Genomic DNA, 15000 nt, shown 5'->3' on the forward strand with positions numbered 1-15000 from the left:
TAAATAAATATCAAGATCTGAAATGAGAATCGTTGAATTGAAAACTACAAATTATGAAAGAAATTATATTTGTATTAAAGTTGATGATAATGCGGAAATATAAGTTGAACGAGCGTGTACTTCATTTGGAATTTCCTTTAAACCTACATTATCATCCGCTTGACTACAAATATAACTTCTTTCATAATTTGTAGTTTTGAATTAATGTGTTAACCAACAAAATTTATAGGGCGTCTATAAATATCATTTTACTAACCATTTTCCTCTCGGAACAGGAGCTGTTCTATGATACTCCATGGAATAATGAAATTTTTATAAGTTTTCTGTGTAACTTGTAGTCTCAAGTTGTATTAAGTTTTCTCGTAACTTCTACTCATTGTCGAATAATAGATTTGTTGTAAACTCAAATTAACAGGGTTTAAAAGCAATTTCTTACATTATATATATATATATATATATATATATATATATATATATATATATATATATAAACTACTTCATTTACTCACATAAAATTAATATACGAAAGTATAGATTTATGCGTAAACTTTAAGTATTTACTTCAAAAGTGCTCAATACGTAGGTAGAGCTAGTTAGTCCTTTATAAAATAATATATGGCGATTAAGCATAAGCTTAATCGCCATATATATTTTATAAAGTAGTATATATATATATATATATATATATATATATATATATATATATATATATATATATATATATATAGAGAGAGAGAGAGAGAGAGAGAGAGAGATTTGAAGAGATCATTCCGCCGAACGTTTAAAATATTTAAAATTAATAAACCAATCGTAATGTACATATATCAATAAAAAGTTAACCCATGTGAACTGACTCAAATATTAAGCACATGATTAACATTTCGGTAATCGAGCATATATATATATATATATATATATATATATATATATATATATATATATGTATATATATATATATATATATATATATGGCAGAAACCAAAAACAAGAATGAAAAACTTCATATTTGTATTTTAAGCATATGTAAGATTTTTTATGCACGTAAAAAATATTTTATATGTAAAAAAAAATAAATATATATATATGTATATGTATATATATGTATATATATATATGTATATATATATATATATGTATATATATATATGTATATATATATATATATATATATATATATATATATATATATATATATATATATATATATATATATGCATATGTAAGTTTTTTTTTAATATATGGCAATTCAGCTACACGTTTCCGCGTTTAATCTTCATGGGGATTCGTCAAGCGTCCGAAAATTTGTGTAACTTAATTTGCTCCACTTAAGTTTTTAGCACGGTTAAAGTAAATACTAAAAACATACATAAAATATTATTTATGTACGTATGTGTGTTTATCTATGAAAGTATATATATGCATGTATTGATAGATCTATCGTTTATTTGTTTTTCTTTTTATTAGCGATTCTGTGCCGTTTAATTGGTAGGGTTGCCTGGGCGTTGAGGGAGTTACCTGCTCTTTGTTTATTTACATCGCCCCTTTTATTTGGGACGTATTTTTTTTTATTAATTTTATTTAATGAATATTTGAATATTTTATTAATATTCTTTCGTGCACAATGTATATATATATATATGTGTGTGTGTGTCTGTGTGTGCGTATATTCGTACATATATGTGTGTGTGTGTGTGTGTGTGTGTGTGTGTGTGTGTGTGTGTGTGTGTGCGTATATTCGTACATATATATATGTCTGTGTGTGTACGTATATTCGTATATATATATATATATATATATATGCGTGTGTGTGCGTGTATGTATATTCGTACATATATATATGTGTGTGTGTTTACGTATATTCGTACATATATATATGTATATATATGTGTGTACGTATATTCGTACATATATATATATATATATATATATATATATGTATATATATATGTGTACGTATATTCGTACATATATATAAATGTATATATATATGTGTGTACGTATATTCGTACATATATATATTCAGACACATCTGGTTGAACACGACAGAGTTATTCTTTTTTTCCGATCTTAATGGATAATTTTTCAATTTGCCGGCCGGTCTTTTTAATTTCAGTAGGTAACTTATACAAAATGACGCCAAAAGGTTGTTTTTTCAGCCATATTCTTCTCGAGCGCTTTCTATCGGTGCATCGATCGTCAGGAGCGATTGTTGCTTTTTTTTCTTTTTCTTTTTCGTTTTCTTCGTATAATTATAGTTTTTTTGTTTTGTTTTTTTTTAATTTTATAAAGATGGGTGAAGGAGGGTTGGGTCGAATTATTTTTATTTTTATTAAAAAAATAATTCGACCAAACTTTCCTGCGCCCACCTGTATAACAATTAAAATTAACAACAAAAAAAAAACTTTAATTACACCAAGTCTCATGGAAAAAGAAAACGAAAATAACAACAATCACTCCTGACGATCATCGGATGCACCGATAGAAAGCGCTCGAGAAGAATATAACTGAAAAAAAACAAGCTTTGGTCATCATTCTGTATAAGTTACCGACTGAAGTTAAAAAGACCGCCCAGCAATTGAAAAATTATCCATTAAGATCAGAAAAAAGAATAACTCCATCGTGTTCAACCAGATGTGCCTAAATAATAACCTGCTGCAAAAATATACATATGTGTGCGTGCGTGTGTGCGTGTGTGTGTGTGTGTGTGTGTGTGTGTGTGTGTGTGTGTGTGTGCGCGCGTGTGTGTGTGTGTCGTACATATATATATATACAGAGAGAGAGAGAGAGACAGACAGACAGACAGATATATATATATATGTGTGTGTGTGTGTGTGTGTGTGTACGTGTACGTATATTCTTACATATATATGTGTGTGTGTATGTTTTATTTTTTTATTACCGTTTTATCTGCTTAGTTACACATGTTTCGGTTACCGAATCGTATTTACGATCCAGTAACTTCGTCAGACTTTACAGAAATGGTTATTATGATTTGGAAATAAAACACATATTTGCTTTGCAATAGTATCGAGCACTTTCATCAGGTTTTTACTAATTACCCTTTTTGCTATATATATATATATATATATATATATATATATATATATATATATATATATATACATATATATATATATGTGTGTGTGTGTGTGTACGTATATTCGTACACACACACACATATATACATATATATATATATGCATACATAATGTGTATATCACGGTGTATACTCACAAAACCAAAACATACGTACATACAGACACAAAGTAGGGACACTTCTCACGCACAAAACGCACACACATACAAATATTCAGCTAGATACAACATTGCACACGCATAAACATGCATACACCTTTACTAAGGTAGAGCCATATATAAAAACAGACACATACACACTTATGTACGAAAAAGATCGACTGACACATATACAGCCGTAAACGCACGCACGCACGCACACACACGTACCTAAAGACACAGAAGTGAACTTACTAGGAGAATACCTGTTCCAGGACATGTAAAATTTGTTCTTCGCCCAGAAACTTCAACGTTTTTTGGGGTGTATTTATTAATTGGTATGTAATATTTGTTGTTAATATTTCAAACATGTCCGAAATTTTGAAAAATGTGGCCAACCTCTTTTCATCACTGTTTTCCATAGAAATAAATTAAACTAAACATTACTACATTCTGACTGCTAACGCCTTGAATCTATCTTTCAATATTCATAATGATCGGTTAATAAAATTTTAGAGTGAATCCTGTACATACATATGCACACACATATAGACATATATATGTGTGTATGTGTACATAGGTGTGTGTATATGTGTATATATGTATATATATTTAATATATGTGTGTGTATATATATATGTGTGTGTGTGTGTGTGTGTGTGTGTGCATGCCACTCCCCTTTAGGGGTACCAAATTGGTCAAAGGGAAAATTATTCTCACATTCTCAACTCGTATTTAGGTCAAAATGCATTTCGTATAACTTGATTCATTCATAAAGTATCGCTAACAAAAACAAATAAAAACATCTACATAAAAACTCGATATATTTAGTAGTCGTGCGTGCGAGATAGCCGCGTTGTAGAGGTTTAGGCTTCTCATCATGGGGACCCGATTTCAAATCTCCCTAGATTCAGCCACTCTGATGAGTTGTAGACGACGAAACACAAAAATGCAACGCTCGCTCTTTGTTTATAAACAAGCGGTTAGAGCACTGTGAAAGTGGTGGACAAATGTTTGTTTAAATAGACATTTGGCGAGATAATTTAGGGGGGGGACGCTTCCGTGGGTCGATCGGCAGACCTGATGACTGTCAACGCGATGGTTCTAGGTTCAATTCTGGGATGGGAGAGGTGCTAGTCTAGCGGCACTGATGAGTTGTGATACAACGAAACAGGACTGTATGTCGATGACTATATATATATATATATATATATATATATATATATATATATATATATATATATATATATGAGAGAGAGAGAGAGAGACATTTGCATAGAGAAAAAACGCTAAAATTGCGCGCACACACACATATGCACCAAACTACGCATATACTCACACACATTTTCAAAGGCCCAATCGTATTAAAACAGAACTCTATACACATAATTCCTCTTACAGGCAGACTTGCTATTCGTGGCGGAGACCCAATACCAGAAGTCTGCTTTGCCCATCCAGTGACTTTACAATAACAAAGAACTGGGAGGATCGAGTCCAATTCCTGACGCTTGTTACCCATAACAACCCCCTGGATACACACGCGCGCGCACGCACACACACATACATACACGCATAAACACACACATACACAACAGCGGGAGTTCAAAAGCAAGTGTAGTTAATTTGGGACACCGGTCCCCGGTGCGGTTTTAGGCTGAACTTCTCTATTTTAAACTAGACTTTTGTGTCATCTCTTGTCCGCATTTGGAAGATGTGGGGATGGCAAGTCATTTATCTATCAAACATACACGCGTCCACCTGCACCCCGCTCTTCGACCTAGTATAAGAAGTTTGGTTCAGTGGTGTTTTTCTTTTTTTTTCTTTTACATCTATATATGTATATATATAACAGTGGCCTTGTATGTCTGTGTGAGGAACAGTTTCTAATCAACTTCTCTGTTCATTTTTAATGTACCGGCTTGAAATTTGACATGTAGGAAATTTTAATCTTTAGAACAAATTTCAGTTGGTTTTTAGCAAATAAAAAATGTTGCTAAGATGTATAAATTTAAAAAAAAAAAAAAAATGTTCCTTAGAGGTACAAATTTAAAAAAAAAAAAATGTTCCTTAGTGGTACAAATTTAAAAAAAAAATGTTCCTTAGAGGTACAAATTTTAAAAAAAAAATGTTCCTTAGAGGTACAAATTTAAAAAAAATAAAATTGTTGCTAAAAGGTCAAAATTTACAAAAAAAAATGTTCCTAAGATGTCAAAATTTAAAAAAAAATGTTCCTAAGAGGTCAAAATTTAAAAAAGAAAAAAAAATGATGCTAAGAGGTCAAAATTTAAAAAAAAAGTAAATGTTGCTAAGAGTTCAAAATTTATAAAAAAATAAAATTGTTGCTAAGAGGTCAAAATTTACAAAAAAAATGTTCCTAAGATGTCAAAATTTATTTTTAAAAAAATGTTTTTAAGAGGTCAAAATTTAAAAAAAAAAAATGTTGCTAAGAGGTCAAAATTAAAAAAAAAAAATGTTACTAAGAGGTCAAAATTAAAAAAAAAAATGTTGCTAAGAGGTCAAAATTTAAAAAAAAATGTTGCTAAAAGGTCAAAATTTTAAAAAAATGTTGCTATGAGGTCAAAATTTAAACAAAATAAAAAAATGTTGCTAAGAGGTCAAAAATTTTTAAAAAATGCTCCTAAGAAGTCAAAATAAAAAAAAATGTTGCTAAGAGGTCAAAATTTTAAAAAAGAATGTTGCTAAGAGGTCAAAATTTAAAAAAACTGTTGCTAAGAGTTCAAAATTTAAAAAAAGAATGTTGCTAAGAGGTCAAAATTTTTTAAAAAATGTTGCTAAGAGGTCAAAATTAAAAAAAAAAATGCTCCTAAGAAGTCAAAATAAAAAAATGTTGCTAAGAGGTAAAAATTTAAAAAAAGAATGTTGCTAAGAGGTCAAAATTTTTTAAAAAATGTTGCTAAGAGTTCAAAATTTAAAAAAAGAATGTTGCTAAAAGGTCAAAATTAAAAAAAAATGTTGCTAATTCAAAATTTAAAAAAAATGTTGCTGAAGGTCAAAATTTACAAAAAAATTAAAAATGTTGCTAAGAGGTCAAAAATTTAAAAAAATGTTGCTAAAAGGTCAAAATTTAAAAAAATGTTGCTATGAGGTCAAAATTTAAACAAAGTAAATAAATGTTGCTAAGACGTCAAAATTTAAAAAAAAATGCTCCTAAGAAGTCAAAATAAAAAAAATGTTGCTAAGAGGTCAAAATTTAAAAAAAGAATGTTGCTAAGAGGTCAAAATTTTAAAAAACTGTTGCTAAGAGTTCAAAATTTAAAAAAAGAATGTTGCTAAGAGGTCAAAATTTAGAAAAAATCTGCTCCTAAGAAGTCAAAATAAAAAAATGTTGCTAAGAGGTCAAAATTTAAAAAAAGAATGTTGCTAAGAGGTCAACATTTTTTAACAAATGTTGCTAAGAGGTCAAAATTTAAAAAAAGAATGTTGCTAAAAGGTCAAAATTAAAAAAAATGTTGATAAGAGTTCAAAATTTAAAAAAAAAATGTTGCTGAAGGTCAAAATTTACAAAAAAAAATAAAATTGTTGCTAAGAAGTTAAAATTTAAAAAAAATGTTGCTAAGAGGTCAAAATTTAAAAAAAAATGTTGCTAAGAGTTCAAAATTTTTAAAAAAATGTTGCTAAGAGGTCAAAATTTTAAAAAAATGTTGCTAAGAGATCAAAATTTTTAAAAAATGTTGCTAAGAGGTCAAAATTTAAAAAAAATGTTCCTAAGAGGTCAAAATTTAAAAAAAAGAATGTTGCTAAGAGGTCAAAATTTACAAAAAAAATGTTCCTAAGAGGTGAAAATTGAAAAGAAAATGTCTCTAAGAGGTCAAAATTTTAAAAAAATGTTGCTAAGAGGTCAAAATTTAAAAAAAATGTTGCTAAGAGGTCAAAATTTAAAAAAAAAAATGTTGGTAAGAGGTCAAATTTTTTTTTAAATGTTGCTAAGAGGTCAAAAAATTTTTTTAAATGTTGCTAAGATGTCAAAATTTACCAAAAAAAATTTGTTGCTAAGAGATCAAAATTTACAAATAAAAATTGTTGCTAAGAGGTCAAAATTTACAAAAAATGTTGCTAAGCGGTCAAAATTTGCAAATAAAAATGACACTTGGCAGGCGTAAGTCGGCTAAATGTGTTATTTCAACGCATACGCAAATAGATTCTTTTATATCCTAAACAACTTTATTTTTGCAGTTCTTTGGGTGCGCATGGGCTTAGGTCAGACCATAACGAATAAAGCTGGAGAGCTATATACTATATACGTTTCATTTCTAGATGATGATACGAAGTCATTTTTTTTTTTACTTTTTAAATAGTTACCATATATTGGGTACAATATAATAATCAATAGATTTTAGAAAGTTTATTATATGGAATGGAAAATTAATTTTAATAAGAAAAAGGGTAAAAAAAGAAAATAAAGGAAACGGAGGTATAAATTCTGCAAAAAACATAAATAGGAACAAACATTTATTTTTGTAGTAGTTATACACACACATACACACACACACACACACACACACACACACATATATATATATATATATATATATATATATATATATATATATATATATATATATAGGGTGTCCACAAAGTCTGGCTACATTATGTAGCCAAACTTTGTGGGCACCGTGTAGATTATGCATCCAGACCTTTGTGGACACCCTCTCTTTCTCTCTCTCTCTCTCTCTCTCTCTCTCTATATATATATATATATATATATATATATATATATATATATATATATATATAGGAAGGCCTTCAATAAGTTTCCAGACTTTTTGCGTATGGAAACTTTTATTGGTAGTATACAACACATGAAACTCTAGTCCCCATTCGAAGTAATCTCCTCCGGCTACAATGCACTTGTTGTACCGTTCCAACAACTTCTGGAAGGACCCCATAAAAAATCCTTTTGTGTGAGCATGCCGATCACCCTCGTCACAGCCTCTTTCATCTCCATAATTGTCAAATAACGACAGCATCTAAGGTTTTCCCTGAGTTTAGGAAATAATCAAAAGTCACAGGGAGCAAGGTTTGGATGATAAGGAGGGTGAGGAACTGTCTTGATGCCCATCTTGGTCAAATAGTCTGTGACATATATAGAGCACCCTTGAGACAAACTTCATGCAAATCTTCCACATCTTTAATTTCTGGCAAATAATTGTTTGTACAGTTCCAGCACTGATATTAAACTTTGCATTTATCGTCTCTATAGCTACACGACGGTCCTTATCCATGAAATTTTTTATTTGGCCAATCAACTCTAGTGTTCTGACTTCTTTACTCCTACCACACCTTCCATCATCCCTCACAGACTCCCTGCCTTCCTTGATTCTCTTATGCCACCCAAAACCTTATGCACAACGCATGCAATATGGTCTCAAAGCAGTCTGAAGCATTCCAAATCTTTCTGTGACATTTTTTGCAAGTTTAAAACAGAATTTTATTGCACATCGTTCTTCTAAAGTGTCCTCGTGTTCGGATTGCATTTTTGAATTCGCCAGCTGTGACAATCAGTAGGGTGTAATTCATTTGAACCTGAAGTCATAAAAATTAGTCAGTCATAAGGTGGATAGCAATAACATACTGAATATTTAATTTTAAATGCCTGTACAAACAAATAATCTGGAAACTTACTGAAGGCACCACACACACACACACACACACACACACACACACACACACACACACATATATATATTATTATTATTATTATTATTATTATTATTATTATTATTATTGTTATTATTATTCAATTTTCACCCCCAAAACAAGACACAGTGCCACTTTGAAGTAGGGGGCTACTATCGGGTACATAAGTTGCAAAACTTATAAAGGGAGATGAGCAGAAAGATGTCAGTTCACATTACACTTGAACTTCTGCATGCCAGTAAAGTTGGGAAAGCAGAATCCTTGAAGGGAGTTCCAAAGTCTAGCAGCTCTGGGGAAGAAACTAGTGGAGCAGAAGGCTTTCTTACACCTAGGGGTCTCTACTGTGTAGGAGTGCGATTTAGCTGTTTGTCGGGGGTAATTACGGGTGGGGGATACAAGTGTTTGTAGTTCGTTAGAGTATTCACCATTAATATACTTGTAGAACAGGCAGAGGGATGCAACATCTCGTCGATGGGACAGAGGTGGAAGCTTAGAGGACAGTTCAGGACGTATCAGGTTGGCGACTCTCTTTTGAACCCTGTCCAGAACTGAGAGACTAGTAGCAGATGCACCAGCCCAAATATGATAACAGTACTCCATACATGGGCGAATGGCGACCTTATTGAGGTACAGGATAATTTCAGGCATAAGTAACTTTCTAGCACGATAGAGAGAGCCTAACTTCTTCGCAGCAGCCTTGGCAATGCTCTTAATGTATCTGTTCCAACTCATGTTTTCTGTCTAGGGTCTGCGTTCAGATATAGGTATGAAGGGGAAAGGACGGGGGGGCGGTAAAAATTGAAATAGAGATAATGGAAGACTAGAAAAATAGTATCCGTATGTGTGTGATATCCGCTTTAATATATCCATATAATGTATGTGTGTATATAATGTATATATGTGTGTGTGTGTGTGTGTGTGTGTGTGTGTGTGTGTGTGTGTGTGTGTGTGTGTGTGTGTAGTTTATCAAATTCAAGTCCAACATTGCTTGAAATAATTTCTAGCGCTCTTGTCAAGATTAAGCGATTACAGAGCCTAGTCGGTTTTCACATTAGTGACTTTTTCATACCACCTGAGGTTTGCCGTGATATCTTCATAGGAAATTTAGTGGTTAGTTTGAACCATCAGACTCTTCTTTATTAGAATAAATTATGGTACGATCCCTTCCAGACATTACCTCCTCCTTCGATAATAAGGGTTAGTTTCTACCTATCTTTGAGGCGTCCTTACTGGGCATTGTCGATGGATCCGTTCTTGGCCGTTTATGCCATCGAACTTTGAAGACATCGGTTCCCTCAGACTTACTAATTTTTTTTTTTTTATCACGTCTTGCTGCTGTAGAGAACAATTAAATAAGAGGATAAAAGCGTAGTAATTGTTCTGTCTTCGGGAAAATCCAGCGGAACGAAAGTATTTACTTTTTAATGTTGTCCTATTCACAGTTCCACCTTTGGGCAAACTCAGTATTTCCTATATAAGAAACCGACCTTTGCCCTCATTAGGAGACAATTTAATAGGAACTATGAAAGTACATTGCTTAAAACAACCAAAACTGAAATTTACGAATTTAATATGCATTTCAGGGTTGATGCACTCGCCATGTTTAGCTGCATTAATGTGTTGTGGTACAGCATTCCGTTGTTAAGTACATATATATATATATATATATATATATATATATATATATATATATATATATGTGTGTATATATATATATATACAATGTGTGTGTGTGTGTGTGTGTGTGTGTGTGTGTGTGTGTGTGTGTGTGTGTGTGTGTGTGTGTGTGTGTGCGTGCGTGTGCTTTGGGACGATTAATGGGAGTCGGAATTGGAACCTCTGGGCCTATCAGAATCGGTACTGAAATCGAAATTTTTTTTACCTATTTTCCAATGTCAAAAACGATTCTTTTAATTGTTTCATTTTTTTCAACTTAATTTTCTATAACTTGCACTACTAAAAACTTAATACGTATTCATATATTTTAAACTGCCAGTAAAACCAAAATCCATATATTCCTACTGCCCATAAGTGTATTTTTACGTTACAGTAGACGTATGTACATATTACATATGTATTTACGATGATCCACCCAATCACCTACCCACCCCCTCGGAAAAAAACAACTCTACAGCAATATATGTAAAGATTTTTAAAAAAATCGGAATCGGAAATTGTATCAGAGTCAGACATTTAGAACAGAATTAGTAATTGTATCGGAACCGTCTCATTGCTGATATATATATATATATATATATATATATATATATATATATATATATATATATATATGACTACTTCATTTAATCACATAGATTAATATACGAAAGTATTATTTTATGCGTAAAATTTAAGTATTTACTTCAACAGTGCTCAATACATAGGGTGAACGTCTCTAGGATCAGGAATATACAGTTTGCTTGTTTTTTGGCGGGGGGGCGCTATATGATTTTCAGACTTAGCGTGGATGAAACGCGAAATATTCTGTGTAGCTTAATTGCCATATATATTTTTATAACTACCTATATATATATATATATATATATATATATATATATATATATATATATATATATATATATATATATAATAATTCATGTTTACTTTCATGGACACTAATGCTTGATGCTTACGCAATCATCAGTGTAGGGTAATAATTCCTACCGGACATGAGGTTCGAACCCAGCCACGAAGCCACCTTTTGCTGAACCTCTACCTCAAGGCTACCAAACAATTGTCACGGGAATGAAGAGAATTGAGAACTATTAAACGCCAAATTCGAGCGAGTACAATCTAGAGTGTTCGCACGAGCGGAAGTCGTGAACATTGCGTAGCCCGCTAGTTGATTGACAGCGCCCATCCTTTAAGCATTCTTAAAGGGGCTTGATAATTATGATTAAGGAATAATTATTTATTTTTACTTTTTTGTTTTATTTTAGTTCAGTCGAAGTTCTCAGAAGTCAAGAGGCCCACACCTTGGGGCTAACACTTGAACTCCATATGAGATACATAGATATTCGAATGTTCCATTTTAGTTCTTTATTTCTCAAGCACTGAGTTTGTAAAGAAGTTGAGAACATAATTCTCCTCTCCCCAATTACCAATTTTACATACGTTGTATTATTTCTTTCATTTTGATCTCTTTCTTACTGGATTCCAGGACAAGAATTTATCTAGTCTGGTGGAGTATCCATATTCGTGCTATTACTTGAGGTAACATCACTTGGAGAAGGTGAACCATTCCTCCTTAAAGCTAATGTGGGTTAGCCATAGTGGGGAGATCTTATTTGAGCAGCGAATACTATGCGATTTTGAATATTTGGTCAAGGTTTACTTCTACGGAAAAGTATCCTCATGCCAGGTTGTTCTGGCAAACCCCTGTACAGAGAAATTGAATTCCTACTAGACACTTAGTAGGCATTCAATTTCTCTACTCTGTGTGTGTGTGTGTGTGTGTGTGTGTGTGTGTGTGTGTGTGTGTGCGTGCGTGCGTGCGTGTGTGTGTGTGTGTGTGTGTGTGTGTGTGTGTGTGTGTGTGTGTGTGTGTGTGTGTGTGTGTGAATAAGAGAGATAGAAGTTGAGACAGAGCGTCGTGTACATAGAAAACTCGATAAAGTACACTTATTTATAAAAATGAACTAAAATATAAATTATTTATTTAAAAAACTATGCATTACATATTCCTGAAGAGTCATTGTTTTGTTGACATGGACAGACTTTTACTGTTTAAAATGAAGACATGAGCTTACTTCTTTTTTTTTTTTTTTTTTTGTACTGTCTTCAGTTGTTCAAGATAAGAAACAGATTTTGAGGATTTTTCTTTTTTTAGATTAAAGGTTAGTGCACGTCTCTAGGATCAGTAATATACAGGGTTTTTTTTTAGGGGGGGGGGTCCACTATATGATTTTCATGATTTAGCTGCAGAACAATCTTTTCTGTTAACTGCTTAATGCTGTTTACATGACTGACATCCGGTGGATTGATATACCGATGAGCACTGATTGCCTAATCAAGCCATGGCATGCAGATTCATTTAGGAGGTATGAGGAGTGAGAGACAGAGAGGAGGAGGAGGAGGAGGAGGAGGAGGAGGAGATAAAAGAGAAGGGGTAAGATAGAGAACATTCGAAGGTTTTATTTATTTTTCTGGCATTTTATACTTAACGTCCACTTTGAGTTGAAGCATCTCGGCTGCCAGAGAATTAATAAAAATATGTATGCAAAATATATACATATATACATATATATATATATATATATATATATATATATATATATATATATATATATAGATAGATAGATAGATATATCGATAGATAGATAGATAGATAGATAGATAGATATATCGATAGATAGATAGATAGATAGATAGATATATCGATAGATAGATAGATATATCGATAGATAGATAGATAGATAGATAGATATATCGATAGATAGATAGATATATCGATAGATAGATAGATAGATAGATAGATATATCGATAGATAGATAGATATATCGATAGATAGATAGATAGATAGATATAGATATAGATAGATATAGATAGATATATAAGATAGATATATATATATAGATATATAGATATAGATAGATATCTATATATATATATATATATAGAGAGAGAGAGAGATAGAGAGAGAGAGAGAGAGAGAGAGAGAGAGAGAGAGAGAGAGAAGGAAGATTATATGCACATATATGTACTTATATTTACATATATGTATATGCACATATTTTATTAGGTAACGAAACAAGCACTGTCGGGTTGGTTTTTTTTTTTTGTTTGTTTCTTTTATTTTGTATTTTTTTTAGGGGGGGGAGTTGATTAGCCTTAAAATGATTGAATGATGTTGAAATATACGAAAGTGATAATTGTTTTCAAATCAAATTAGGACAACCGGAAGTAGGAACATCAGGTGTTATAAAAAAATCAATAAATAACATGCGCACCGTGCCCGGCTATCAGGTAGGAGAATGATGGAAGTGACAGGAAATCTCGTTCCTGGCTCTTTGTCTTCTCGCCATCACACCGCATTTTTATGTAATGCTGTCGACTGATGAAAACTGGGTTCTGCACGAAACGTTCAAGCGTTCGAGACCTTGGTTGTATCCTTTAGATGCTGTCCCTCACACCGCAGGACCGCTTATGCACCCATGCAAGATTGCGTAGACGCTAGTTGATTACCTTAGTTATTACACCGCAGACACTGCCTTTCCTTAAGTATTCTTAAATTGGCTTCATAATTATAATTAAGGAATAATTATTCATCTTTACGTGTGTGTGTGTGTGTGTGTGTGTGTGTGTGTGTGTGTGTGTGTGTGTGTGTGTGCGTGTGTGTGTGTGTGTGTGTGTGTGTGTGTGTGTGTGTGTGTGTGTGTGTGTGTGTGTGTGTGTGTGTGTGTGTGTCAATAAGACAGATAAGTGGAGATAGAGCATCGGCTATGTAGAAAAATCAATGAAGTACTTTCATCATAATAATGAGCTAAATTATAAATTATTTATTTAAAATCCATGCATTACTTAATCCTGAGGAGTCATCGTTTTGTTGACATGAAGACATGAGCTTACATTTTTTTTTTCGAACTGTCTTCAGTTGCTCAAGATTTGAAATGGGTTTTAAGGATTTTTTTCTGAAGAGTAAAGGTTATTCGTGTCAATTAAACCAGGGCACATCTCTATGATCACTCATATATTTCAGTTGTCAATTGGTTCATTATGAATTGCTGTCAACGGGTCGAATGAAACATGTGCAACAGAAGGAACCAGCACCGGTGAATCGCAAAAGTATGCTTTTCTTTCATGAAAACACCAATGATACCACATAGCAGCTTAAGTTGGAGACTTTGTACCATCAACCTTATTCAACTAACCTTACGCCATCCGATTACCACCTCTTCCACTCTCTGGATAATCATCTTCGTAGGAAATCCTTTGCCAATGAAGCAGACTTGCGGCAAGCACTCATAATCTTTTTTGTATCCAAAACTCTCGAGTTCTGTAGCAGTGGGTTTAAACAGCTGGGGACACGTTGGCAAAAGGTACTGAATGGCGATAGTGATTACTTCCAAGACTAAATATATATTTTCAATATTTGGGGTTTCTTTTGT

At 32.3% G+C, this 15000-nt stretch overlaps 1 protein-coding gene and 1 long non-coding RNA gene across 6 annotated transcripts in view; both read left to right on the forward strand.

Moving 5' to 3' along the window:
- LOC145283711 (vitamin D3 receptor-like) overlaps positions 1 to 15000 on the forward strand; it is a 1095565-nt gene that overhangs the window by 81952 nt on the left and 998613 nt on the right. The gene's annotated exons all lie outside the window — the stretch shown is intronic.
- Positions 3170 to 7313, forward strand: LOC145283710 (uncharacterized). The gene is made up of 2 exons (XR_013868705.1): positions 3170 to 6966; positions 7000 to 7313. It is a non-coding gene; the product is annotated as an uncharacterized LOC145283710 (long non-coding RNA).

Source organism: Euprymna scolopes, chromosome 8, assembly GCF_053919585.1.
Source record: "Euprymna scolopes isolate OS-2025 chromosome 8, ASM5391958v1, whole genome shotgun sequence".
Lineage (NCBI taxonomy): Eukaryota > Metazoa > Mollusca > Cephalopoda > Sepiida > Sepiolidae > Euprymna > Euprymna scolopes.